Below are 27,939 nucleotides of genomic sequence, written 5' to 3' on the forward strand. Positions count from 1 at the left end.
TGACGATCTACAGTACTGTGTTGCTCAGTTAGTTGCGTCGGAATACACTAATTTATACTCATTACCGCTGTGTATTTGTATATAGCGGAATGAATCGCTGCTGCAGATTTACTTTGATTTATGTGAAACCTGTGTGCACCCTTTCATTGAATGTACAACAAAGAAAAATAATAATAAAGTGAATGTCACGGGAACATAGAAAAAAAAGGTTGGCCCTTTGTGACTCTCAGCATGGGAGGTGGGAGCCTTCATCACTAGGTTGGTATGGAAGGGGAGACAATTAGCTACCGGAGGGTACCAACCCCAAGTTTCTGTGACCCCCACAAGGCTCATGGCAAGCGTCAGAACCTATGGTGGGTCTGAATTAACGGTCCCATTATAGTCTATGGGAAAATGGGTCCACTTTGCGTACTGATATCTTTAGTTCTGGGTGTACCAGAGAATCAGGACTTGTACCATACAAAAGAGGAGACTCTTGGCTTTCGGGGCTGACCAACCACTAGTTTATGTGACACTGGGAAGGGAAACGGGGAGCAACCGTGTTTCAGGTCCCCTCCAGTTGTCCGCCTAGCTTGCACAGGATACAGGGTTTCTGGCTAGATAGGAAATACTGTACAGAAATGCTAAGCGTGGTAATTTGACATCCAGGAACATAGGGAGGAGTTTTTATCTCACTCCATTATACTTAGAAAAATTACACTTGCCACTGTACGTTACAAGCTGTTTGTGCTAATTAGTACACTAGTAGAACATACTGTACAGAGATACTAAGGACAGTGATTTGGCATCCACGAACTTAGGGAGGAGCTTTTATCTCTCTCCATTGTAATCTTTCTAAGTATAACGGAGAGAGATAAAAGCTCCTCCCTAAATGCCTGGGTGCCAAATTACCGTCTTTAGTATCTCTGTTTAGTATTATCTATTAGAGTACTAAATTAGCACGGACAGCTTGTAAAGTACAGCGGCAAGTTTAATCTTTCTATGTAAAATGGAGAGAGATAAAAGCTCCTCTGGAAGTTGCCAGATGCCAAATCACCATTCTTAGTATCTCTGTACAGTATGTTCTACTAGTATACTAATTAGCACGAACAGCTTTTAACTGGATGCCAAATCACCATACTTCGTATCTCAGTACAGTATGTTCTATTAGGGTACTAATTAGCACGAACAGCTTGTAACGTACAGCGGCAAGTTTAATCTTTCTATGTATAATGGAGAGAGATAAAAGCTCCTCAATAAGTTCCTGGATACAAAATCACCATACTTAGTATCTCTGTACAGTATGTTCTATTAGGGTACCAATTAGCTGTTTGTGCTAATTAGTACCCTAATAGAAAATACTATGCAAAGATACTAAGGATGGTGATTTGGCAACCAGGAACTTAGGGAGGAGCTTTTATCTCTCTATATTATACATAGAAAGATTAAAATTGCCACTGTACGTTACAAGCTGTTCGTGCTAATTAGTACACTAGTAGAACATACTGTACAGAGATACTAAGTACAGTGATTTGGCATCCACGAATTTAGGGAGGAGCTTTAATCTCTCCATTGTAATCTATCTAAGTATAATGGAGAGAGATAAAAGCTCCTCCCTAAATTCCTGGATGCCAAATTACTGTCTTTAGTATCTCTGTACTCTATGTTCTACTAGTGTACTAATTAGCTGTTTGTGCTAATTAGTACCCTAATTGAAAATACTATGCAAAGATACTAAGGATGGTGATTTGGCAACCAGGAACTTAGGGAGAAGCTTTTATCTCTCTATATTATACATAGAAAGATTAAAATTGCCACTGTACATTACAAGCTGTTCGTGCTAATTAGTACACTAGTAGAACATACTGTACAGAGATACTAAGTACAGTGATTTGGCATCCACGAACTTAGGGAGGAGCTTTAATCTCTCCATTGTAATCTATCTAAGTATAATGGAGAGAGATAAAAGCTCCTCCCTAAATTCCTGGATGCCAAATTACTGTCCTTAGTATCTCTGTACTCTATGTTCTACTAGTGTACTAATTAGCTGTTTGTGCTAATAAGTACCCTAATAGAAAATACTATGCAAAGATACTAAGGATGGTGATTTGGCAACCAGGAACTTAGGGATGAGCTTTTATCTCTCTATATTATACATAGAAAGATTAAAATTGCCACTGTACGTTACAAGCTGTTCGTGCTAATTAGTACACTAGTAGAACATACTGTACAGAGATACTAAGTACAGTGATTTGGCATCCACGAATTTAGGGAGGAGCTTTAATCTCTCCATTGTAATCTATCTAAGTATAATGGAGAGAGATAAAAGCTCCTCCCTAAATTCCTGGATGCCAAATTACTGTCCTTAGTATCTCTGTACTCTATGTTCTACTAGTGTACTAATTAGCACAAACAGCTTGTAACGTAGAGTGGCAAGTTTTATCTTTCTATGTATAATGGAGAGAGATAAAAGCTCCTCAGTAAGTTCCTAGATGCAAATCACCATCCTTAGTATCTCTGTACAGTATGTTCTACTAGTGTATTAATTGGCACGAACAGCTTGTAACGTACAGTTGCAAGTTTAATCTTTGTATGTATAATGGAGAGAGATAAAAGCTCCTCTGAAAGTTCCTAGATGCCAAATCACCATCCTTAGTATCTCTGTACAGTATGTTCTACTAGTGTACTAATTAGCATGAACAGCTGTTTTACCGGATGCCAAGTCACCGTACTTAGTATCTCTGTACAGTATGTTCTATTAGGGTACTAATTAGCTGTTTGTGCTTGTTCACGGGAACACATTAAAAAAAAAGGTTGGCCCTTCCTTTCCATTGGTGTTGGTTTATGCATTAGGGGACTCAGACGCTCGCATTTGTAAAGCACAGTATTTTCCACCGCCTCCTGCTAGCCCATCGCCCTTCCCCCCTGGGAGCCTGCACAGATCATGCAGTGGACAGGGAGGGAAATCAGGTCCTGTGCAATACACAAACGCCGAAGATCTACTGTACTGTTTTGCTCACTCAGAATACACTCATTTCTTCTCATTACCGCTGTGTAGATGCATTTAGCGTAAAGAATCGCTCCTGCAGATCTACTCTGATTTATATGAAACTTGTGTGTATCCTTCCATTGACTGTCTTACAATGAAAATAAAATAATACTGTGTATTATTACAATAAAAAAAAAAAGAAGGCACATCAGGTCTCGAACCCTGGACCCTCAGCGTGGGAGGTGGGAGCCTTCACCCCTAGCCCACGATGCCTCATGAGAGATTCCCAATTTCATGTGTAAAAGTACTGCAAACAGCGCCCGGCCCCCACCCCATTGGTGTTGGTTTATGCCTCTGAGGACTCGGACACTCGCATTTGTAAAGCACGGTATTTTCCACCGCCTCCTGCTAGCCCTCCATTCCCATTATGCCTTAGGGAACTCAGACGCTCATGTATTTTAAAAGCACAGCGTTTATACATTGTACTGTACATTCTTCCTTTTACACAATTAGTTGCGTCTCCATACACATACAGTACTCTACAGTAGGTCACCATCTTTTTCCACCGCCTCCCGTTACGCCTACAGTATTAACATTACAGTCGTCACTGACCAATTGCCAGAGCTGTACAGGTACAGGTAGATCAATCCGCCGCTATACTGTACGATCGAAAGTACTGGATTAGTGGAGCATTAGCCACCCAGTGGTGGAGATGTGTAATGCATGCTGAGTATCTAGATCGCCTCAACGCGCCTGCCTGTGATTAAACTCAGCTATCGCCTTAGCGTGACTAAACGGACGTCTAGGCGGAGAATCGGTCAAGACAAAGGTGGCTACATCTGTATATATATATATATATATATAATACAGTATTTTCCACTAGTGTGGAAAGGATAGCACTCTTTAGATCTGAATCAGCCAAGTAAAATAATATTTTAATGTAAAGGTCAATCTCACAGTTCCAAGTAACGATTCCTCCTCCAACGTTTCGGTCCACACCAGGACCTTTGTCAAGGAGTTAACAGCTTAGCAGCATATCATCAAAGATTAGTAGTGCAGACGACTGGAACCAGAGATATTGCCTCACCGGCCCCTGTTAATACTATCACTAATTGGCCATTGGTTACTCCCCCAACATGCGGGGTGTGCTGTGGAACACACCTCAGTAGTGCTAAACATCACTTCCGGTAATCCCGTAAGTGTGTCGCGGTCGACTATTAATGTAAACAAAGAGATGAGATTGGATATAGTTGCATACCTGCAGGTAGCTGGGGGTTCACAAAACAAGGTCTATAATGCACTCACTTATCAGCCGCGGGCATCTTGGACTGCGGCGGGTTACTTCCGGTCTCAACCAGAAGTATGCCACGTCCATGGTACCATGGTGACAACATATGATGCAGTGCACGAGCGTCACTTCCAGTCCTCACTGGAGGTCCGCCGCGTCCATAGCAAACAAGTGTGTCTGTCACACGGAGCTGCGCTTCCGTTGTTAGGTCGTATATTAACTTATATATGCACAAATGTAGCAGTGCATATCTATCTCTGGTGGGGGCGTATTTGAATGGCCAAAAGCTGCAATTAAAGCAAAATAAGAAATATTGATACATAGTCAATTTTTCATAGTGTAAGCAGTGCCGTGAGAAGTAAATGTACACCATCTGACAATATAAGTGGTGCAGTAATAAATAAGCCAGTCACATATAGTTATATAAAATGGTATAACAGAGGCCTATGAGGTCACAAATCAGGGATTAACAGAAAGGGGAGTATATTAGAAAAAGGGGAGAAAAATAAATCATTTTATACACATAACAGAGACAGAATAACAATCCCCCAACGTAGGGCATTCCCATCATGTCCCTCATCTGAGTATTGATCAGTAACTTAGACCTATAATAGACATACTGTCATACAGGTAAAGTCTAGAATTATTTCAGAAAGATGGAAAATGGGTTATGTTCATTCATGCCCCTCGGGGCAATGGTATCAAGTCTATATATCCAGAGACTTTCCCTTTTCCTCAACAGTAGGGCACGGTCGCCACCACATGGTAGCGGTGGAATCCAGTCTGTAAGCTTGGACCTCAGGTCAGAAACTTGGTGCGCAATGTCAGGAAGTGTCGGGCTACTGGTAACACCACAGTCCCAGAAGTAATTGCTTGGTGAATCGAAGTTCTATGATTAGCCATTCTGTCTCAGAACCGTCTGGTGGTCATTCCGACATAATATAGTCCACATGGGCATGTCAAAATATATATTAGATGGTCAATAGAGCAGTGTAGTTTATATTTAATAGCAATGGGTCTTCCTGAATGGGGATGCGGAAATGTGGGGCCTGTTAGCATGCCCCTACATGTGGTGCAGCCCGTGCATCTGAAGCATCCAGGTCGTCTTTCATGCAACCATGTTGTGGTGGTTGGTCCTTCATTGCCAGCCATTGGTCTTAAAAGGAGTTGCTTAAGGTTAGCTGCCTTTCGGTAAGCCATCATTGGTGGGGGGCTCTTTTTCAATTTCAGATGATCATCGGTGGCGAGGATAGGCCTATTCTTACGAATGGCACCCCTTAATCTGTTAGAGAAATTATCATATGTTGTCGTAAAGGCCATCCTGTTCATTGTAGAGGCCGCTTGTATATCACCGTCAGAAGATTCAAAATTGTTCCTCGCCTTATTCAGGCATCTCAGTACGCTTTTCTTCTCATACCCCCGTTCCAAGAATCTAGAGGCCATCTCTGATAATTGTAGTTCCATAGTGTCCTTAGTCCTTATTGGAGTTGTTACGCATGACTCTCAGAAATTGAGAGATTGGTAGAATGCCCTTAAGGGCTGGTGGATGTTGGCTACTTGGGAGTAGTAAAGTATTCCGATCAGTTGGCTTCCTATAAAGGCTTGTGCTAATTCGACCTCCTTCCAAAGTGATCGTGATGTCCAAAAAGTCAATAGTCCGTGAGTCAATCAAATGGTAAATCTTACCGGGTTGTCCGGCTGTTCAGTGAAGTAACCATCTGATTAATCAATCGTCCCTTTCCAAAGTAGGAAGATATCATCTATAAATCTCTTGTAGAACACTATCTGAGTGTCATATCCAGGTAGAATGTGTTGTTGCTCATACTCAGCCATAAAGATATTGGTGTACGCCGGCACCAAATTCAATCCCATCGCTGTCCCTTCGCATTGTAGGTAGTATTTTCCTTGGTAAAGGAAATGGTTCTGTCTAAGAACAAGATTTGCTAGCTCAAGGAGGAACTCCACCGGTGGTCATGTTGTTGATTGTTGTTGCCAGGCTCTTGCCAATGCTTGTAAACCATGTTCATGAGGTAATAGTGTAGAGTGAGCAGACGTCCATCATTGCCAATAGGACATCATCTAGGGTTTGGGGGAGGGCAAGAAGTTTTCGTAGGAAATCTGATAAGTCTCGGACATAACTATCCCCCAGTTGTACTATTGGTTGCAGAAAAGCATCAACGTAGATGGCTAGTGGCTGTAACAGTGAATTTCTGGTGGAAATGATTGGCCTACCCGGTGGGTGCAGGAGAGTTTTGTGAATTTTGGGAAGAGTGTATAAGATAGGGCAGACGGGGTGTTCAACTGTAAGAAAATCATATGTGTTTTTATCAATGTAATGTTCCCTGTATCCAGTTTCAAGTAGGCGATCTACTATGAGTTTAATCTCTGGGATTGAGTTATATTGCAGACTGGTGTAGGTGGCTTCATCAGTTAACTGTTGCAGTATTTATGCATTGTAGTCAACCCAGTTCTGTACAACAACTGCACCCACCTTATCCGCAGGTCTAACCACAAGGCTAGTGTCCTGTTTCAAAGAGGTAAGTGCCCTGCGTTCAGCGACAGAGAGGTTGTCAAAGCATTTAGTGGGTAAGGGCATGTGGATGTCATGTACAATAAGGCAAGTGAAAGTCTTTATGCTCGGGTTGGAGGAGGTTGGATCGAATGTAGATGGTTTGCGGAATTGTGTAGTCTCTATGCCTGGGCTAGATGCAAAATGTTCGCGTTATCTAAGCTTACATCCGAATTTATTAATATCAACCATAATGTCAAACTGTCGGTGAGGCGATGTTGGAACAAATGAGAGACCCCTAGAGAGAAGCTTTGTTGTGGCTTCATCTAGTTTCTTATTCGACAAATTAAAGATTAGGTTTTGCTCTTGTCCCTGCACCTGCGCCATTTGTCTCCCCTTCCTTGGGTGCGGTCTCCGTGGCCTACCGCTGGGGGTAGGTTGGGGGTAATGGTATGTTCTAAAAAAGGTTGGGATAGTGGACGGCTATCAGATAAATCAATATCAGAGGCTGAAGCCGAAGATCCTGTATCATTAATGTATGGTTGTCTACGACCCTGGCGTCGGGTTCTGTACGGCCTCTGAGGTCTACTGGGTCTAGAGTCACAAATCAGCCACCTGTATACCGTATGGTTTTGGTAGTCTGAGGCGACCGTGGAAAGTTTACTGTGTTTAAAGGTAGTAATCACCTTGCTATAAGTATCCAACTGTGCCTGTAGCTTGTCAATGAGATTATTGGTTTTGTCGCTCCTGATGATGGCCAGATACGTACTACTGAAGGTATCTATTTGTATTTGTTTAAGACCCCACACCAACTACTACAGAAGGTGGGGTTATTTCTGCCTAGTGTGGGGATATTACTGACTCTAAATCCCTGGGGTATTTGTTTTTTTCTGTAATACTCAGAAAGGAATTGCCCATGTAGGGTTAAATCAACCTCTCTCCTTTTTAGTCTAAGGAGTTGATGGTATAGGTCTGTTGGTGTCTCAGCAGGTAGTGTACTAAAATCTAGTTGATCAAATAGGACTTTCTCTGCGTCAACGTCAGTGAGGGAAATAACACCATGTTCAGCTTGTGCAAGCAGGCTGTCGTCAAGAAATCCCAATTGGCTCTATGCCATAACACTGCCTGTGCCCAGACAGAAGAATGCTATAATTCATATAAATACTTACCGTACCTGATATTCCCCATGGTCTCCCTGTGGGTACTAGCCAGGCCCAGCACTGATTAGCTTCCAAGTTTGGATGGTATCGGGCTTGCCCAGTGCAGTATGTCCGTAAGTGCACCAATGAATGAACGACTGAACATGTCCCAACTTAACAAACAACCGTACACAATGCCACACAGTATGTAAATCCCTAAAAAGTGATGAATCTCAAGTACTGGTACTGCTAAACAAATTGTGTAATCAAAGGTGGGTGCAGGAGAAGAAACAATGCAGTATACTGTAGTGTTCCTAAATATACAAATAGAGATCCCTGCACTCTCACAAACCACAGCCAACTACTAGGGTGCCAATCAAAGTCCAACCCCCTTAGGAGTGTGACCCAAAGTACAATACAGTATTTTCCACTAGCGTGGAAAGGATAGCACTCTCTAGATTTGAATCAGCCAAGTAAAATGATATTTTAATGTAAAGGTCAATCTCACAGTTCCAAGGAACGATTCCTCCTCCAACGTTTCGGCATACGCCGGCGCCAAATTCGATCCCATCGCTGTCCCTTCGCATTGTAGGTAGTATTTTACTTGGTAAAGGAAATGGTTCTGTCTAAGAACTAGATTTGCTAGCTCAAGGAGGAACTCTACCTCTGGTCCAGATGTTGATTGTTGTTGCCAGGCTCTTGCCAATGCTTGTAAACCATGTTCATGAGGGATAATAGTGTAGAGTGAGCAGACATCCATCGTTGCCAATAGGACATCATCTAGGGTTTGGGGGAGGGCAAGAAGTTTTGTTTTGTGAACCCCCAGCTACCTGCAGGTATGCCACTATATCCAATCTCATCTCTTTGTTTACATTAATAGTTAGCCGCGACACACTTCCGGAATTACCGGAAGTGACGTTTAGCGCTACTGAGGTGCGTTCCACATCACACCCCGCACATTGGGGGCGTATCCAATGGCTAATTAGTGATGGTATTTAACAGGGGCTGGTGAGGCAATATCTCTGTTTCCAGTCGTCTGCACTACTAATATTTGATGCTATGCTGCTTGTTTGACTAAGCTGTTAACTCCTCGACAAAGGTCCTGTTGTGGACCGAAACGTTGGAGGAGGAATCGTTACTTGGAACTGTGAGATTGACCTTTACATTAAAATATAATTTTACTTGGCTGATTCAAATCTAGAGAGTGCTATCCTTTCCACACTAGTGGAAAATACTGTATTGTACTTTGGGTCACACTCCTAAGGGGGTTGGACTTTGATTGGCACCCTAGTAGTTGACTGTGGTTTGTAAGAGTGCAGGGATCTCTATTTGTATGTATATATATATATATATATATATATATATAAACAAAATATACTTTATAACAAATGAAAATAAAAATAAAAATAAGAAGATAATAATTAGAAAATATATATGTAAAAATATATGCTTAATACATTTCTGAGTCACACTGGGTCACCAATTAAAAGACATATACATATATATACCTGAGATGACAGTTTTCTCCAGACCTAACTGGTGAGACAATAGGGGATATTTATTTTATTTACTCTCACAATTCTATGTTTCCTAAGAGGTAGCAAATGAATTAATTATAATATAATATAATATAATATAATATAATAAAACCAACTGACAATTCAGCTGGAGATTATTATTTTATATTACTATTCGGCATTTTAACAGACACACATTTACCAGGCATATGTGTATGTGTGTATATAAATAACAAAATAAAATAAATAAAGATGGAAACAATTATACATTCATTATAAGAATAAAATAGATAATGTTTGCTTTCTTTAAACAAAACAACAACCTCACAAAAGACAAAATAAGTGGGCTAAAACTCATTTGCATATGTTAAATCAACAGAATTTATCAAGTGTATGACTAACACTACATAAAAAAACACAATACTACATAAACATATATACATATATGTGATTTCAAGAGAATGCCGCGCCACTTGTGATACCACAATTCCCAAATAATTCAAAAAACACTCCCAGTTATTTGGGCGTCAGCTGTCCCCTAAAAAAACGGCAATGGTAGGTTGCCGCAAATGAGAAATAGGAATACCGGATAGGGGTTCTATGCGACCTAGGTGTTTATATGTGGCCGAGTTTAACAGATACATAAATATATAGAAATATATATAAGAAATATGTCTAAAAAAAGTGTCAAAATTTTTATTTTTTTTAATTATTTATTTCACAACACTAAAAATGTAGTAAAAATACAGTACCAATAAGTATAACAAGTAAAAATAGAAATAATGAAAATCCTTTATATAAAATACAGTTCTCAAAAAGATGACTATTTTTAAAAACAGGAATGGACATGAATTAAATTCTCAAGTAAAGTGCAGATAGTCTGTGAAAATACGCTACTCAAATGTGGAAAAAGTATTATGAGTCTTAATTGATGTAGCAGGAGGTCTCTGGGTGAAGGCCCAACGCGTTTCGTCTCTAAGACTTCTTCATGGGGTAAGTGACAAGGTATCACAGAGCTCCTATATATACCCCCTTAATTGGGAGTTAAGTGATGACATCACTTCCTGTCTATGCTAATTGAAAAACCTATCCTTGCTGGAGCACAAGTTTGATACTTCTTACTGGCCGCCATTGTTATGTGTGGCATAAGGTAAACAGTGTGAATTAATTGTTAGCAGAGTTTGAGCATCAGAACGGAAGAACACGGAGAAGTGCGGTACTTCCGCCACACTTCCGGTATCTAGAAAGTTCGAGAGCGCATGTGCGCCGTCTTTTCATGGTTCCCCGCTTCCGGTTTCGTTTGTGTAGCGTCGCGGTGACGTCCTCACGAGCCGTAGCCGTCTTCATCTGATTGGTTACTCGCGGCACATGGTCTCTCAACCCCCCGGAACTGGCACATTGTGGAACGCACGGGTGAGCCGCATCACGTGTCCCGGAATCTCAGCTTCACCCTGTTGTCATGGTGACGTTCTCTCATGATGTTTTTTTGCATATGTTGCCCGGACGTGGTCGCCAGAAGTACATAAATAAATAAAGATATGTTTAAAGAGTGTATATATTACAGCATTTTTAGGACGGATGTTAGTTATGAAAATCATATATCTGTGTTTGCGATTGTTACTACACACATACATCTATATCATATATATTATAATCAGATAAGTGAATAGAGAGATATATAATAAATTGTATATATAGAGAAACAAACATGCCTATATATATTGTCAAAGTCAGAAAAATATCACGCTACACGTTGCCATATATTCACCTCATGCGCGTGCCTGCTGCACGTGCACATTCTCTCCCGTGCGTGCGGATATACGCAGCCGCGTGATGGCGCCTCGGCCATGCGCTCGAGCGCGTGGTATGTGCATTTACGGTAGAGTTTGTGTGCGTCTAGCGGGCGACTCAATCTTTTAATGATAGAACCAAATAGCATGTTTTATAGGTAATGTTCCCTTTAGTAATAACTGTAAGTTTGTTTAATGTGACTAGTTCACGGACTTGGGAATCCCTCTTTGCGTGGTACAAAGGGTCTGTTTAAGGTTGAACAGTGGTGTCTGGTACCTAACCGAAGAGTATTTTAATAGCAATAATCCGGTGTTGGTTAGGTAAAGATTAATCGCTCCTGCGTGTAGTTATGGCCATTAGTAGTTTCTGGACATATTCTATATTTGCAGTTCATTATCCATGCGGCGGGAATCCGGAGATTCCCACCCACCTGAGCTGTTTGAAATAGTCACAGCCCACCTGTTCAAATCCACCTATGACCTTTTGTTATAGTGCAGAGAGACATTCCTGTGTCCAATGAACAATAAGGTTGTAGGGCCCTTTGAAGTACACTGTATGTTGTGTATATAAGGGTCACTGTCCCCAGACCGGCCAGTACTCTCTCTTCAACAGTTATCGCTGATAATTGGAGGACTGGATTCCGGTTGCGCCTGCGAGTGTTCCCCGTATGGTATGTTTCTCTGTTGCCACTTTGTTCCCCGTGTAATGTTAGCCATTCATTCTTAGTCTATATATTTGTATTTGCGATTGTTTACTATTGTGTATATTTCTGTCTAGATATCCTGTTAGAATTATATGTAAGCCTGTAGTGTATGACTTGTTAACTGTTTCTCTTTTCGATATAACTGAAAGCTTGTTAGTAAAGGTGTTGGATCCTTAGCACGGTATTGTGTGTTCATTACATTGCAGTGGGTAATATGAGCGTCACGATCGCTCAAACAGCTTTAGTGTTAACAAGGTTAAGCAGCGTTATATCGCTACAGTGTTTCAGTACAAGATTTACAGTATAAGAGCATCCTTTCTGTGTGTTACATTCAAGGTTTACTGATTGTCATCTTGTGAGCGTCTGCACCGCTCGTGATCTCCTCGTGGTCTCGAGCGTCCGCTACGCTGGTAGCGTAGCATTACGGTAGTCGCTCGCCTATAGCGTGCTCGACACCACGCATTAAGCTGTGAGCGAGCGTGCCGCATGTGCGTCTCGATCACGGCCGAGCGTACGCTACGCTAAGTGCGTACCCTTACGGTACCCCATACGCCAATTGCGTACTGTGTCTCTTACCCATTATTGTGAAGGTTATAAGGTAATCAAATCAGCATTATCAATTGAGGGCTCGTCCGTCCTTCACATATCCTCACTACTGTAATCAGACTTTATCTGTCAGCAAAGGGCGGGAACGCAGTATCCCTTCGTATCCGTATTGGTGGTGAGGGATACAGTGGTGCTGACTAGATAAGCGTCTGTTACGCTACGTTGTAGGAGTGCTGGGGTGGAATCCGGAACCGGAGGTAAGAACAATACGTTAGTATCTTTTAAAACTGTTTATTTCTGTTTTTGCATACGCACACACGCACGCACACATCTACATTGTTGCAGCTCACTTTCTTGTTGCCATTAGAATTGATTATTAGACACGTGCTGAAGAAATCTGGTGCTATTTAGTTGAGATTAAATAGGATAATTGTTAAGGGAATAATTGTAAAGGACACGCACACAGCATAGCAAATACTGTGTGGTGTACGGTAAGCGATTATAGCTGAATATCGTTTACATTGATAGAAGCGTGTTGATTGTGTCGCTGTGGGCATATCTGCACTTTGTGCATACGTGTCTCGGACAACGTGCGAGATCACGTACGTGACGCAAAGGCATACGCACGCGGCGTGTTTTACGCAACGGAGCGTACGGATACGCCCACTGAGACTCAAATCACACAATAACCTTGTTTAGGGTGGGCGGTATAGTACAGCCACCTGATAATAGCACACGGTTGTTCAGTTTTTTTCTCCCCAAAAATTATTAGTTAAAAGAAAACCTTTTTCTACTGCAAAACCCAGGGATTAGACCCCTACCTGTATGAAAGGAATTTCTGTACAGAAAAAGATCAGTGTGTATATGAGTGAGTAGGAGTGAGTGTGGAACTTAAGGTATTATTTTTGTGAACCCACAAATCGGGATCCCGTCGGAGACACACATCAGGTGAGTGGACACTTGGTGGCGTGGGACTAGCTCACCCGCGTTAACATTGTATAAGGTAAAGGAGCAAGTAGTTTCCGCAGACAAAAGGACTGCGAGGTATTTAAGCGCAGCCCCGGGGGTTTGGCGTAGCACCCATATAGTCAAGTTAAAGCTCCGGCTGAAGGTTTTGCAGCCTAAACAACCGATTCCGCTGGTCGTAAGGCGGATAAGTAATAGTTACTTATACGCAGTGCGACTGTACCGCACGTAATTGTGTGCATTAGTTTGTTACCTTGATACCCATCAACAATTTACTGTGGGATCATAAACGCTATTTGTACATTCTAACGTGATTTGTGTAGGTGTTTGTTATTTTAAGGGAGTTTCGCTGTTCACTCAGGAAATCTCTAACAACCAATACTTACTGGGGAGGGTAGCATACTCCCACGCGCCCCAGTAAATAGAGGTTACAGGACGGAAGTGAGTGAAGGCACTAGTTGAACTTTCACCATCGCCTTACCGAGGGCAAGTTGGTCTGTTTGTAAGAATTAGCTAAGACAGCAATATCTGCAAACGATGGGGGCCAGTTGTTCAAAGAAGGGACGTCCAACAAGGGTTCACGTTGGTAGTTGCTGGCCCAAAGGGTCCGCACGGTATATAATGTGTGAAAAATACGGATCACACACACAGGTATTATGCAAAGAATGGGAACGTATGACAGAGGATGATGGGGAACAGTTTCCCCGGGTAGGCAGTCTGAACCCTGATGTATTGCAGAATCTAAGAAAAAGGATAGGTCTAATAAAATCTGCAAAGCAGAGGATTAGACATTATGATTGTTTACAGATATGGCAACAGGAAAGTGAAATACAACAGGAATTAGCTCAGAAAGCAATTCCAAATCCTGGTAGAAATCTAGTAGCAACGGCACCACCACCATATATAGTAGGGGACAAAGTGGCTACAGAGAATGACATGCGGGTGTACGATAAGAGTGCACTTAATCAATGTAGTAGTGATAAGGTTAAGATAAAAGTTAATGCAAATGTTGATACTAACGCTAACCCATGCAAGTTGTATCCTATGTTAAACTTCCCCCAGGAATACGACCAAGAAGATGAGCCCACTACGATTTCAGCTCTCTCTCTAGTGGCCACCATAAGCGATACTTCAGTGGGCATCGCCCAACCAGTAAGATTGGCATCTAAAGCCCATAGCTCAGGGACAGGTGAGGTTGTGTCTACAGGTAAGTACGGCACTGTACAATATGCTGAAACTATTGCACCATACACTGAAGAATCAAACCAGAGTTAAGTAATTAATATTAATCCTGTTAGAGTAATAGCGGTCCCCAATGGTAAGACTGACACAAATGGAGCCACACCCATTAGGAATATTGCTATGCACTGTCCCTGGTCCCGAGCAGAATTAAGAACAATTTTGTCTGAATTTCCTGATCCCAGAAAAGATTTAGCCGCATGCCAGAGGTTCATTAAGGACCTAGGTAACTCCACTGAACCTAACAACAAAGATTGGCGGACACTACTGCGGGCATGTCTGCCCTCTAGTATTGACACCATAAAGTTTATAGCCGACTGTAAATTAGATGAGGAGGTACCCCTTACGGACGAATATAATCAAGACAATGTAACCAGAATCAATCTGCAGTTGGGAATATACTTCCCAGCTGTAGTAAAATGGAACAAAATATTCTCCATTAAACAAATGGAAGGGGAAACTGCCCCTGACTATTTCCACAGGGCATTGGAGGAAATGGCTAAATATACTGGGATCGTGGACATTGAGGCAAATATACACCATAGAGAGGTAGCGGTGTCTGTCTTGATGGACGGTTTAAAGGAGGTATTAAGGAGTAGAGTACAAACTACTCAACCTAACTGGAGAGGTATGTCGGTGGCCGCCTTAAGAGAGACTGCTGTTGGGCACGACAGGAACATCACAAGACGCAGGGAGTCACAAAGTGATAGACTGATGGCAATAAGTATCCAGGCCCTTACAACAAGGCCGCCTCAGTCCCGATCACAGACCCCTGGTGGTAAACCGCATGTGGTAAAATGTTACAATTGTAACAGGGAAGGACATTTTGCACGTAACTGTACAAATAACTCACATAATGCACATAAAAACCCTAGACAACGACATGACATACGAAATTGGGATCAAGGACCGCAGAGACGGAGTTATGAGCCACACGCAGGGGAAACAAGAAGGTATCCCCCAAAAAGAGACTGGCAAGTCTCTGATAATACCCATTTACCCCCTTCACAGGTAATAGCAGCCACTGCAATGCAGGGAGGTCACCACGCACCATAGGGGTGTGGTCACACCTGTAATCTGCAGCCAGTGAAATTGATTGCGAGCCTTGGAAGTGAACCCGAGGTTACAATTGATGTAGCTGGTAAATCTCTAAATTTCCTTGTAGATACGGGGGCGGCCAAGTCAGTGATAAATTCGACCGTGGGCATGAGAACCACTGGTAAAACAATTCCAGCCATGGGAGTAACAGGAGTAGTACGACAATACCCTTTAAGCAAACCAACAGAGGTTACGATAGGGCCTTTGCATACCAAGCATTCTTTTCTGCTGGCTGCATCGGCTCCGACTAATCTCTTAGGGAGAGATTTACTGTGCAAAATGGGATGCGTCATATATTGTACTCCTGAAGGTGTGTTCTTGGACATACCCGAAAACCATGCTCAGGAAGCACAAGATATGTTAGACTCCCCAACAAGATTAATGTCACACACTGTTGTTGTAAATAGGTGTCCGTCCAGGGTAGAAGAAATGATTTCCCAGATACCGGAATCACTTTGGACCAAGGACGGACAAGACACTGGATTGATGGCAAATGTAGCACCAGTAGTTGTGCAAGTAAAAGATGGTAGGATAGCTCCAAAAATCCCACAATATCCTCTGAAGCCAGAGGTGGAGTTAGGAGTTTACCCTGTAATAGAGCGCTTGCTACAACAGGGCATTCTGGTAAGGACGTCCAGCACTGCAAATAGTCCCATCTTCCCTGTTAAAAGGAGTGGGGGGAGGAGTTACCAATTAGTGCAGGATCTAAGAGGGATCAACAAAATAGTTGAGAGTCAATTCCCCGTAGTGCCTAATCCAGCTGTCATCCTAATGCAAATCCCTCCCACTGCCAAATTTTTCACTGTGATTGACCTCTGCTCCGCTTTCTTCTCGGTACCTCTACACCCTGACAGCCAATACTTATTTGCATTTTCATACAGAGGAGTTCAATATACATGGACTCGCTTACCCCAAGGTTTCATAGACAGTCCAAGTATTTTCTCACAGGCCTTGCATGATTGTTTACAGTCTTTCCAACCAGAGAGTGGATCAGTATTGATCCAGTACGTGGACGATTTACTACTGTGTTCAGATTCACTGGAAGCGTCCCTGAGAGATACGAAACAGCTCATGTTTCATCTTTCAGACACAGGACACAAGGTTTCCAAAGACAAGTTACAATTATGCCAGACCCGTGTAAAGTATTTGGGACACTGTCTAACACAAGGACTGAGACACCTTACCGCTGATAGAATTCAAGCAATTCGTGACATGACCCTGCCACAAACCCAGCAACAGATTAGAACGTTTTTAGGAATGTGTGGGTATTGCCGTAACTGGATCCCAGGTTTTTCCATACTGGCCTTACCTTTGCAGGAAATGGTCTCATCAAGCAAACCTGATCGGATTTCGCACACAGACGAATCTGAGATGGCATTTGAGAGACTTAAACAGTGCCTAACGCAGGCACCAGCATTAGGTATGGTCTTGCCCCCACTCCCGAGCGTCCTCGGGTAGGATTACCTTTCCACGGGGGTTGCCTTTTCAGTCACCAGCTCTGTATAGTGAGTTGATCCACGGAGGAAGTATAACACTTAATGCCGATGCTTCGTCCAATGCATAGAAGCAGCTTGCGGCGGGATGGACAGATGGCACAGTCCGATAGAACTCCCGCTCATACTTTGAGAAAGTCACGTGGTATCCGTGACGAAACGCGTCAGTCTCCGCCCACTCTACCGTAGCTGCAGCAGTACCAGTGGCAAAGACGGGAAAATACGGCTCAGCAGAGCGGGAGTTCTATCGGACTGTGCCATCTGTCCATCCCGCCGCAAGCTGCTTCTATGCATTGGACGAAGCAACGGCATTAAGTGTGTGACATTAATCCTACCCGAGGACGCTCGGGAGTGGGGGCAAGACCACACCACTGTTTTAGTCCAGGAGTTAAACAGACACCTTTAATAAATATTCTAAGCCGGGACACTTCCACTTCAGTGCGCTATAATTCATTGATTGACTGATACTAAGTTACCATCTGCTGTTTGAATACACCACAGCTTAAATCAGTGCACTGACTTCCTAAAAAATCCTTTGCCATTAAATACTGCTGGCCAGCAAGGAACTTTTTAGCCTGATATATTTAGGTTCTTATAATCGTATATTGGTTATATTTTATTGAAATAATTTATAGTATAATACTTATTAAATCATTTGTATATTATTTACCGGCTCTGATTATATTATATTATAATATATCACTTAACATTATAAGCTCACTATGAGCCCATGAGCGCAATTCTCTTTCCTTTTTTTTGGTGTTCAATACTTCAGCTCAGGGGTGTATACAGCCCCTGGAGAGATGCGAGCGTGGGCTTAGGTGTGTTTTATTTCTAGAAGGAAAATACGTTTTTTTACTTATACACACATTTTTATGCATATCTTTATTTATTTATTGTTTGTTCACTGAGGACAGGCACAGGCGCTTCATTTATTTCGTTGTTATAACCAGCATTAGGTATGCCAGACTATGGGAAACCCTTTGAGCTGTACGGAACAGAGAGTGCTGGGTGCGCAGCAGGTGTATTAACCCAGAAGCATGGTGATGACAGCAGGCCGGTAGCTTACTACAGCGCCCAGCTTGACACGGTAGCGCGATCCCTCCCCACATGCTTGCGAAGTGTTGCAGCGATAGCATTGCTATTTACAAAAAGCGAAGATGTAGTGCTAGAACACAACCTCACAATCCATACACCACATGCAGTGTCAGCCTTGCTGAATTCTGCCCAAACCAGGCACGTCTCATCAGCGCGGTTTAAAAGATGGGAATTGGCATTGATGGCCCCCGTAAACATCACCATAAGGAGATGCAGCGCATTAAATCCTGCAACGTATCTCCCAGGTGTGCCTGGACAGGCACAAAGGGTGGAGAATGAGAGTGATGGTGAAGGAGGATTTAATACGGGGGATGACATGCATGATTGTATGGAATATTTGACCCAAAATTTCACGGCAAGGGCTGACATCAGTGACAACCCACTGGAAGATGTAGATTTTACTTTCTACACTGACGGTAGTTGTCACAGACAGACGGACTCGGGAGACTTGTGTACTGGATACGCAGTCGTAGATGACCAAGGTACCATAGAAGCAGAACCGCTAGGCCCACCTCACTCAGCACAAGTTGCTGAACTGGTTGCCCTAACCAGAGCATGTGAATTGGCTAAGGGCAAGTCAGCCAATATCTACACAGATTCTAGGTACGCATTCTGAGTAGTCCATGATTTCGGAGCCCTATGGCGCCTCAGAAATTTTATGACGGCAGCTGGCACACCAGTAGCACATGCAGCCCACATCAAAAGACTTCTAACAGCGATACAGGAACCCGACAGAGTGGCTGTTATCAAGTGTAAAGCTCACACATATAGCCAAGACCAGGTATCACTTGGTAACAGCCGAGCAGACGAAGCTGCTAAATCAGCAGCTAGTAACCCCATACAAACAGATAGTACACGACTGATGGTATTTAATACTGTAAACACACAGAAATTGTGTGAAATGCAAAATTTGTGTTCCCCACAGGAAAAGGCAGTCTGGAGGTCAAAAGGATATGACCAGGAGTCCTCAGGACTCTGGACAGATGGACATGGTAAACCAGTGGCACCAAGAGCATACCTTCCAAGTCTAGCGGAAGCAGCACACGGGCTGACTCATCTGGGCAAAGAAGGGATGTGTAAGCTAGTAAGAGCTTATTGGTGCGCCCCAGGATTTTCTTCCCATGCAGGTAAGAGAGCGATGACATGCTTCACCTGCTTGAGGAAGAATATCGGAAAGGCAATACCGACAGAGCCATCTCATATCCCTCCAACAGATGGTCCTTTCCAGGTGATACAAATTGATTTCATACAATTGCCACCTTGTAGAAATTTAAAGTATGTTTTGGTCTGTATTGATGTGTTTTCAAATTGGGTTGAAGCATTTCCCGCGGCCACAAATACCGCTGTGTTTACTGCAAAGAAAATTGTGCAGGAATTTGTGTGTAGTTATGGTATCCCTAGAATAATTGAAAGTGATAGGGGTACCCACTTTACAGGTGAAGTCTTTCAAACAATGTGTAAGTTGATGGGAATTAATAGTAAGCGGCATACTCCGTATCGCCCCCAGGCGAGCGCAAAGGTGGAAAGAGTTAACAGCACTATTAAAAAATAAATTGAGCAAGGTAATGACTGAAACAGGACTGTTATGGCCCGAAGCTTTGCCAATTGTATTGTACAGCATCAGAACCACTCCCAGGTCCCCTCTTAATCTGTCTCCTTTTGAAATTCTGTTTGGTCGACAACCCCACGTTATGATTAACCCCCAGGATGATTTGAAATGTAACAATGAAGTAACCGTAAAGTACTTGGTTAAGATGAGTAAGCAATTGAGGAATCAGAATGATAATCTAAAGTTGGTGATTCCTGATTTGCCAGACAGTAATTGTCATGACATTGAACCTGGGGATTATGTAATGATACGGAATTTTCTACGCTCAGGTTGCCTTATTGACAGATGGGAAGGACCATATCAAGTCTTATTGACCAGCAAAACTGCTTTGAAGGTTGCCGAGAGAGAGACTTGGGTCCATTCGTCTCATTGTAAAAAGGTCACTGACCCAGAGAGGTCCCGTGATAAAGAACAGATGGTAGAGGTTGTATCACTAGAGTGTCTGTTCAGGGAGGATTGAGACGACACCTGAGCGCGGAGAATAACAAGACCGGAAGCTTGTCGAGCCAGATTTCTTTTTCCCATTTGTTATTTTCTCCAGTTCCCACCTCCCTCATATTTCCCTTCCCCCTTCTTAGTTTTCTCCTTTTACTCCTCAAAGATGGACTTGCCCCAAGAGACTGTGATTCGGATTTTCCTGTTGACCATGATGTTGACCAGAGCAGTCTGTTTCGGTGAGAGTAGCATGGAAGTCGAGAAAGGATCTGGAATGGGATCTGATGACCAGGATGGAGGCGTAGTTTTCCAAGAACAACATAATCACAGAGTAAAGGCGAGTTTCAGAAAACGATCTGGTAGCATTGACAATAGAAGGAATTGTGAAGGATTGTTAGCTGAAGAGAACTGCATCTGTAGACATTGTGACAATATAGTTGAGGATGGGTGCATAAAGAAATGTCAGTCCAGTTTTAATATCCATATGGATCGGCATCCATTGAGTGACTATCACTCCTTAGTGGGTAAAGTATTAAATCAGACAGATTGTTGGGTATGCTCTCAAGTACCTCAAGGCCATAGCAAATCAGGACTAGTACCATTCCCTTTAACAGTAGGAGAGGTACTTGAGCTAAGTGGTGGGAGGCCAGTGGACAAGAGGTTTAATATCTCTAGTCCTCCTAGTTTGAAGCTCCACCAATACCATGTGGATAGGTCCTTAGTGTGCTTTAACATTTCCAATCCCAGAAAGCCGGGAAATTGGGAAGTGTCATGGAGTAATCAAACCATGACATTCTCACATAGAGCCGACAGATTGCCCATAGACACAGAACTTATACGCCAGATAGCCGACCAAAGGAAATTCTTTCGGTATAGGTACACCTTAGGAAGTAGGATCATGCGAGTTGGAGAAGTATCACCAGGATACTGTGCACAGATCGTACAAACTGATACGTGTACTAAACAGATGGGAGAATTAGGGTTAGGAGAGTTCACATGGAAAATTTGTAATATGGTTATGTCACACTCCGTCCCATATGTTCTCCCCAATGATGCATATTTCATATGCGGGAGGAAGGCGTATAAGTGGCTTGCCCCAAACTCAGAAGGGTTATGTTATATTGGAAAAGTACTGCCTGAGGTAATGACTGTATCCCACACTAAAATGAAAGATATTCACCGCAGTGTCCAAGCTCCTTATACTCACACTCATTACGAGCACATCGTTAAACGGCACCTGATAGAAAGAACAGAGCATTCGGCCTCTGACCTGATCCATGAATCCACCGGGATTCAATTCCTACTCGCGTTAGATATCACTCGTACCGCCAGAGGAGTGATAAATTACAAATATATATCTGCCCTTGCAAATTTATTAGACAATATCACTGAAATGTATGACGACACATTCAGGTATACGGGGAGAGAGTTACAAGCCTACAAAATAGAACTGGTTCAGCATAGGATGATTCTCAATTATCTCACAGCTGTGACAGGCGGGTATTGTGTTACCCTAGCGACTCAATATGGAATAAAGTGTTGCACGTATATTACAAACAGCACGGAGGACCCAGCCGAGGTCATAGACCAAAAGATGGATGACATCTTCCAATTAAAATGGGAGTTCCGAAGGAAACACAATCTCACCCTTGCCGCTGTGGGTAATGAGCTGACCAGTTGTGTGTCATGGTTGAACCCACGAAATTGGTTCTCTGGTTTCGGAGAATGGGCCCAAGGTATTATCATGGATGTAGGGAAATTTCTTTTGTGTATTCTGGGTGTCATCATATTGGTCGGTCTGATATTTAGATGCGTTCGGGTTTTAATGAAGTGTAAACATAGTGCCCGAGTGATGAGTTTAAGAAGTGAAGATACTGCAATAACAACGACTAATTTGATTTATGACCCAACGATAGAGACAATGTTGTGATGAAAATGTGATTCCACGGTCCGTTTCTTTCACCCGTTTCTCCTTTGTTTTTCTCCAAGGTACAAGACCCGCTTGGAAGAAGGATTTGAAGACCACATTTATACAAAGATTTTTTTTTTATGGACTATGTTGCCGGCCCCCAATATCCCTAGTGACTTTAATGAAAACGCTAGCCCAGAACTTTAGTGATTTAAAATTTTATGGACATTGAAACGGCTTTGCTCGCATTATAGCAAAAGCCCAAAGAGACTACAGTCAACATGTACATCGAGACAAGACACAAGACAAGACCTCAATCAACAAATGTATATTAAACTCACATAGTTTATGACTGCATTTACCATAATTGCTTCTTATCTTCATTTCTACAACCTTCAGGTAATGGCACACTTTGTTACCCGTGTAATGTTAGCCATTCATTCTTAGTCTATATATTTGTATTTGCGATTGTTTACTATTGTGTATATTTCTGTCTAGATATCCTGTTAGAATTATATGTTAGCCTGTAGTGTATGACTTGTTAACTGTTTCTCTTTTCGATATAACTGAAAGCTTGTTAGTAAAGGTGTTGGATCCTTAGCACGGTATCGTGTGTTCATTACATTGCAGTGGGTAATAGGAGCGTCACGATCGCTCAAACAGCTTTAGTGTTAACAAGGTTAAGCAGCGTTATATCGCTACAGTGTTTCAGTACAAGATTTACAGTATAAGAGTATCCTTTCTGTGTGTTACATTCAAGGTTTACTGATTGTCATCTTGTGAGCGTCTGCACCGCTTGTGATCTCCTCGTGGTCTCGAGCGTCCGCTACGCTGGTAGTGTAGCATTACGGTAGTCGCTCGCCTATAGCATGCTCGACACCATGCATTAAGCTGTGAGCAAGCGTGCCGCATGTGCGTCTCGATCACGGCCGAGCGAATGCTACGCCAAGTGCGTACCCTTACGGTACCCCATACGCCAATTGCGTACTGTGTCTCTTACCCATTATTGTGAAGGTTATAAGGTAATCAAATCAGCATTATCAATATGTATATATATGAAAGTATACATACATATACAATTATATGTAGGTGGTGGGGGGGAAATATCCATACAAGCGAGCAGGTGATTCATGATTTTTACATATAATACTATGCGATGGTGGTGACTCAGTGCTATGTCAACCATTGTTTAGAGGTGCCGGTGAGTTAGGAAATAGTGATTTATTTCTTAAAGTGCTGTTGCCTTAATTTTAATGCAGTGAACTAATTAGTAAGGTGCGGTTGCCTTAATATAGCATGCATAATTTGGTTGTGACCATACATATATTATGGGACAAAGTATTGCTATGTATTTATGAGGCTTATAACCTCTAATAAGTGATCATGTGATCTGTGGATATCTATCGCAATTGGACATTAAGAAATTGCCTTTACTTTCAGTACAGTACCTAATATTCCCAATAGGTCGCCCCTTTTGGTACTAGTCAGGCCCAACACTGCTTCGCTTCCAAGTTCGGTTGAGATTGGGTCTTTCCAGTGTGGTTTGACTGTATTACTTTCGTACGCAACAAAAAATGCCCACATGAGATATTAAATAATTTTATTAGTGATTTTATTAGTGCAGTGTTATATATTATTAACATACATGTGAAATGATGGGGAGTGCAGAAGAAATTCTGGATATTTGCAGATAATTTCCAAAGACAACTTTACAAAAATGGAGTGATTTCATAATTCTCATTCAGGCCGAGTGAATGCATGGTTTTTAGTTGGAAAATCCAGAACATTTCTCGTTGGGATAGCTTGATTGCCAAGTCACCTCCTCTCTCTCCAAGTTTAACCAGTTCTATCGCCTTGAAGGTTAGTTCTTCCGGATTCGAGTTGTGTCTCTCGCTGAAATGTCTTGAAATGGTGTGGCTGTCAACTTTATTCTTAATGTTGCGTACGTGCTCTTGTATCCTAAGTTTGAGTTGTCTCTTTGTCTTTCCCACATACTTTTTTCCACACGTGCATTCCAATAAGTAGATCACCGATGAGTTATTACAGTTAATAAAGTCTTCGATTTTGTATTCCTTCTGGTTCTTGACGTCGCTGAAGCTACTCCAATTGGGATGTAGGAACTTGCAGACATTGCAACGACCGCACTTATAAGATCCAACACATTTAGGCATCATCGTAGCGTCCCCTGTTGGAGTCTTCAACATACTTGGGGCTAGCAGATCCTTCAAGTTCTTTGATTTTTTGTATATAATCTCTGGGCGTGGCGGGAGTATCTCTCTTAATACCGGGTCCATTAAAAGGATCCCCCAGTGTGATTTGAGTGATTTCCTTATCAGGTCCTCATGGCGGTTGTATGTAGTTACAAATGCTGTGGATTCTTTCTTTGTGTCCTTCGTTTTGTAGACAAGTAAATCTTCCCTCTTGAGGCCCTTTGTTCTGATGAGGGCTTTTTCTAGGATCTCGGATGGATACTCTTTCTGCACTTCTCCGTGTTCTTCCGTTCTGATGCTCAAACTCTGCTAACAATTAATACACACTGTTTACCTTATGCCACACATAACAATGGCGGCCAGTAAGAAGTATTAAACTTGTGCTCCAGCAAGGATAGGTTTTTCAATTAGCATAGACAGGAAGTGATGTAATCACTTAACTCCCAATTAAGGGGGTATATATAGGAGCTCTGTGATACCTTGTCACTTACCCCATGAAGAAGTCTTAGAGACGAAACGCGTTGGTACTTCACCCAGAGACATCCTGCTACATCAGTTAAGACTCATAATACTTTTTCCACATTTGAGTAGCGTATTTTCACAGACTATCTGCACTTTACTTGAGAATTTAATTCACGTTCATTCCTTTTTTTAAAAATAGTCATCTTTTAGAGAACTGTATTTTATATAAAGGATTTTCATTATTTCTATTTTTACTTGTTATACTTATTGGTACTGTATTTTTACTACATTTTTAGTGTTGTGAAATAAATAATTTAAAAAAAAAATTTAAAAACTTTTTTTAGACATATTTATTATATATATTTCTATATATTTATATATATGTTATACTCGGCCACATATAAACACCTAGGTCGCTTAGAACCCCTATCCGGTATTCCTATTTCTCATTTGCGGCAACCTACCATTGCCGTTTTTTTAGGGGACAGCTGACGCCCAAATAACTGGGAGTGTTTTTTGAATTATTTGGGAATTGTGGTATCACAAGTGGCGCGGCATTCTCTTGCAATCACATAGACTTTTGGTTTACTTTGCATAGCGGCCTGGTGAGAACACATTTCCCTAGCAAATATGCTTAGGAGTAAAGATCGCAACACTAGAAGAAATGATATTTGTAAAAAAGTGTTTAATGAAAATAAGACCACCCCAGTTGAACACAATAAGTGTGATCTAGATGAACTTTTCTGGGGGATGGAGAGACTGCTTACTAAGGAGCTAAAAACCTGGTGGGACGTTTAGGGACTAGAACATTACATTTCTGTCATAGAGTTCCCAGGGGTTTGAGGCTACTAAAACAGCCAACAATAGGGAATATGGATTCAGAATTTATAACAAAATGGGACATGATATTACATACATGCTCTATTGATTTGATGAAGTTACTCATTGTGGAGAAAAAAAGAGTCCTAGCAGAGTTGGAAAAAGACATTAAAAGTAAGGAGTCCAATATGGACCAGTTCAAGGACAAAGTAGACTTTACTATCAATGAGAAAGTACTGAATAAAAAGATAGAAACACATAGAGAACGAGGTCATTAAAGGGAAAGAAGGAAAGTTTGAATGTGACAAGAAGGACTATGACCAGGGCAAGGTAAAGAACTGGAGCAGGTTCAGAACACAGCCGTTTACCACACAGATGAACGAGAATCCCCAGTGGACACAAATACCTAATAAAGGAAGAACACAAAGGAATACAAACTACACACCAAAATCACAAACAAGATCGAGCAACAGATTTACGGCCTTACAAAGGTTGGGCTCAGATACCGACCAACATTTTTTATCGTCAGGAATAGGTGCCCGTCCAAAAGAACTGACAAAATACCACCTCAAGGAAGATATAAGACATGCAACACCACTCAAAAGGCTGCACCAAGAAGAAGAGGAAAACGGGGCGGCGGGAGGCAGAGAACAGAAAAGAAGAACATTACAACACTTGATCCAATCACAAAAGGAATCTTCAATTTGTCAAAACACACCCTCACGAAACCAGAAATATCCCTCTTAGGAAAATGCTTGTCATTTGCCCCCAGAGAAGGGCTCAACAAATTTGGAACATTCATAGATCTCAATAAATTTGTGAGGAAACTCACTCTTAAAAGACACTTTGCCAGGAAAGAAACCACCATTATATCCAACTACGAAAGCCGCTCGAAGTCTGGGCTCAAGCCAACATCAAAATACTACCCGTTGGAGTCAAAAGGGAGCAATATTAGTGTCTTCTATGAACTAGTAAAGAAAGACCTATGCGACAGTAATATTGAACCAGTGCGAGAAAAGAATCTAAGTAACCAAGAAAGCAAAGCTTTGAAGAGATTACAGAAAAATACAGACATAGTTTTAAAACCGTCTGACAAAGGGGGGGGGGGTTGGTGATCATGGACCGGGATCGGTATATTATGGAAGCAGAAAGACTGTTGGGAGATACAAAATCGTACATCCCATTACCAAACGATCCGAAGGACGGGTATATAGAGGAGCTAAGAACATTACTCATCAAAGGGCTCCGTATGGAATTGATCACCAAAGATGAATATCAGTATTTAATGAAAAACGACCCCGTTACCCCCATATTTTACTTTCTCCCGAAAATCCACAAGTCTCTCTCCAATCCACCAGGATGCCCAATAGTGGCAGGTATTGATTCATTGACGTCCAATCTATCAGAGTACGTAGACATCTTTTTGAAAAAATATGTGAAGGACCTACAATCCTACCTCAAAGACACGACCATGGTACTCAACCTCATGAAGGATCAAAAATGGACAGACAGTTACCTTTGGGTTACCATCGATGTACAATCTTTGTACACGTGCATCGAACATATGAAAGGCATCACAGCATGCAGACATTTATTGAACGACGATCCATCCTTAACAACCCAACACAAAGATTTTATATGCGACATCATGAAATTTATATTAAGCCACAATTATTTTAAATTTTTAGATCACTTTTACTTACAACGCTGTGGAACAGCTATAGGGACCATTTTCGCACCTAAGCTTTGCGAACCTCTTCATGGGACAGTGGGAGAACTCTTTTATCTATGGTCCACATTGTTTTAAAGAGAACATAATTTTTTACAGAAGGTACATTGATGACATTTTAATTATATGGGATGGAACACTGGATACTTTTAATCAATTTTACTCATACTTAAGCAACTACAACATGAACCTTTCCTTTACCTCCAATACCAGTGAAGAATCCATTGAGTTTTTGGATCTAATCCTAACAGGACTAGAAGGCACGGTCAAAACCAAGAACTTTATTAAAGAAGTAGATCGAAACAGTTACCTCCACTTTAAAAGTAATCATCTCAGAAAATGGAAAAGTAACATCCCGTATTCACAGTTTCATAGACTAAGAAGAAATTGCAGTGACCTGAAAGAATGTGA

The 27,939-nt window shown here is 41.9% G+C and overlaps 1 pseudogene; it reads right to left on the reverse strand.

Annotated features, from left to right (window-relative positions):
• Positions 1-23,744: 23,744 nt before the first annotated feature.
• LOC134937540 (5S ribosomal RNA) lies at positions 23,745-23,863 on the reverse strand (annotated as a pseudogene).
• Between the last annotated feature and the right edge of the window lie 4,076 nt (positions 23,864-27,939).

The sequence above is a fragment of the Pseudophryne corroboree genome, chromosome 1, assembly GCF_028390025.1.
Source record: "Pseudophryne corroboree isolate aPseCor3 chromosome 1, aPseCor3.hap2, whole genome shotgun sequence".
Lineage (NCBI taxonomy): Eukaryota > Metazoa > Chordata > Amphibia > Anura > Myobatrachidae > Pseudophryne > Pseudophryne corroboree.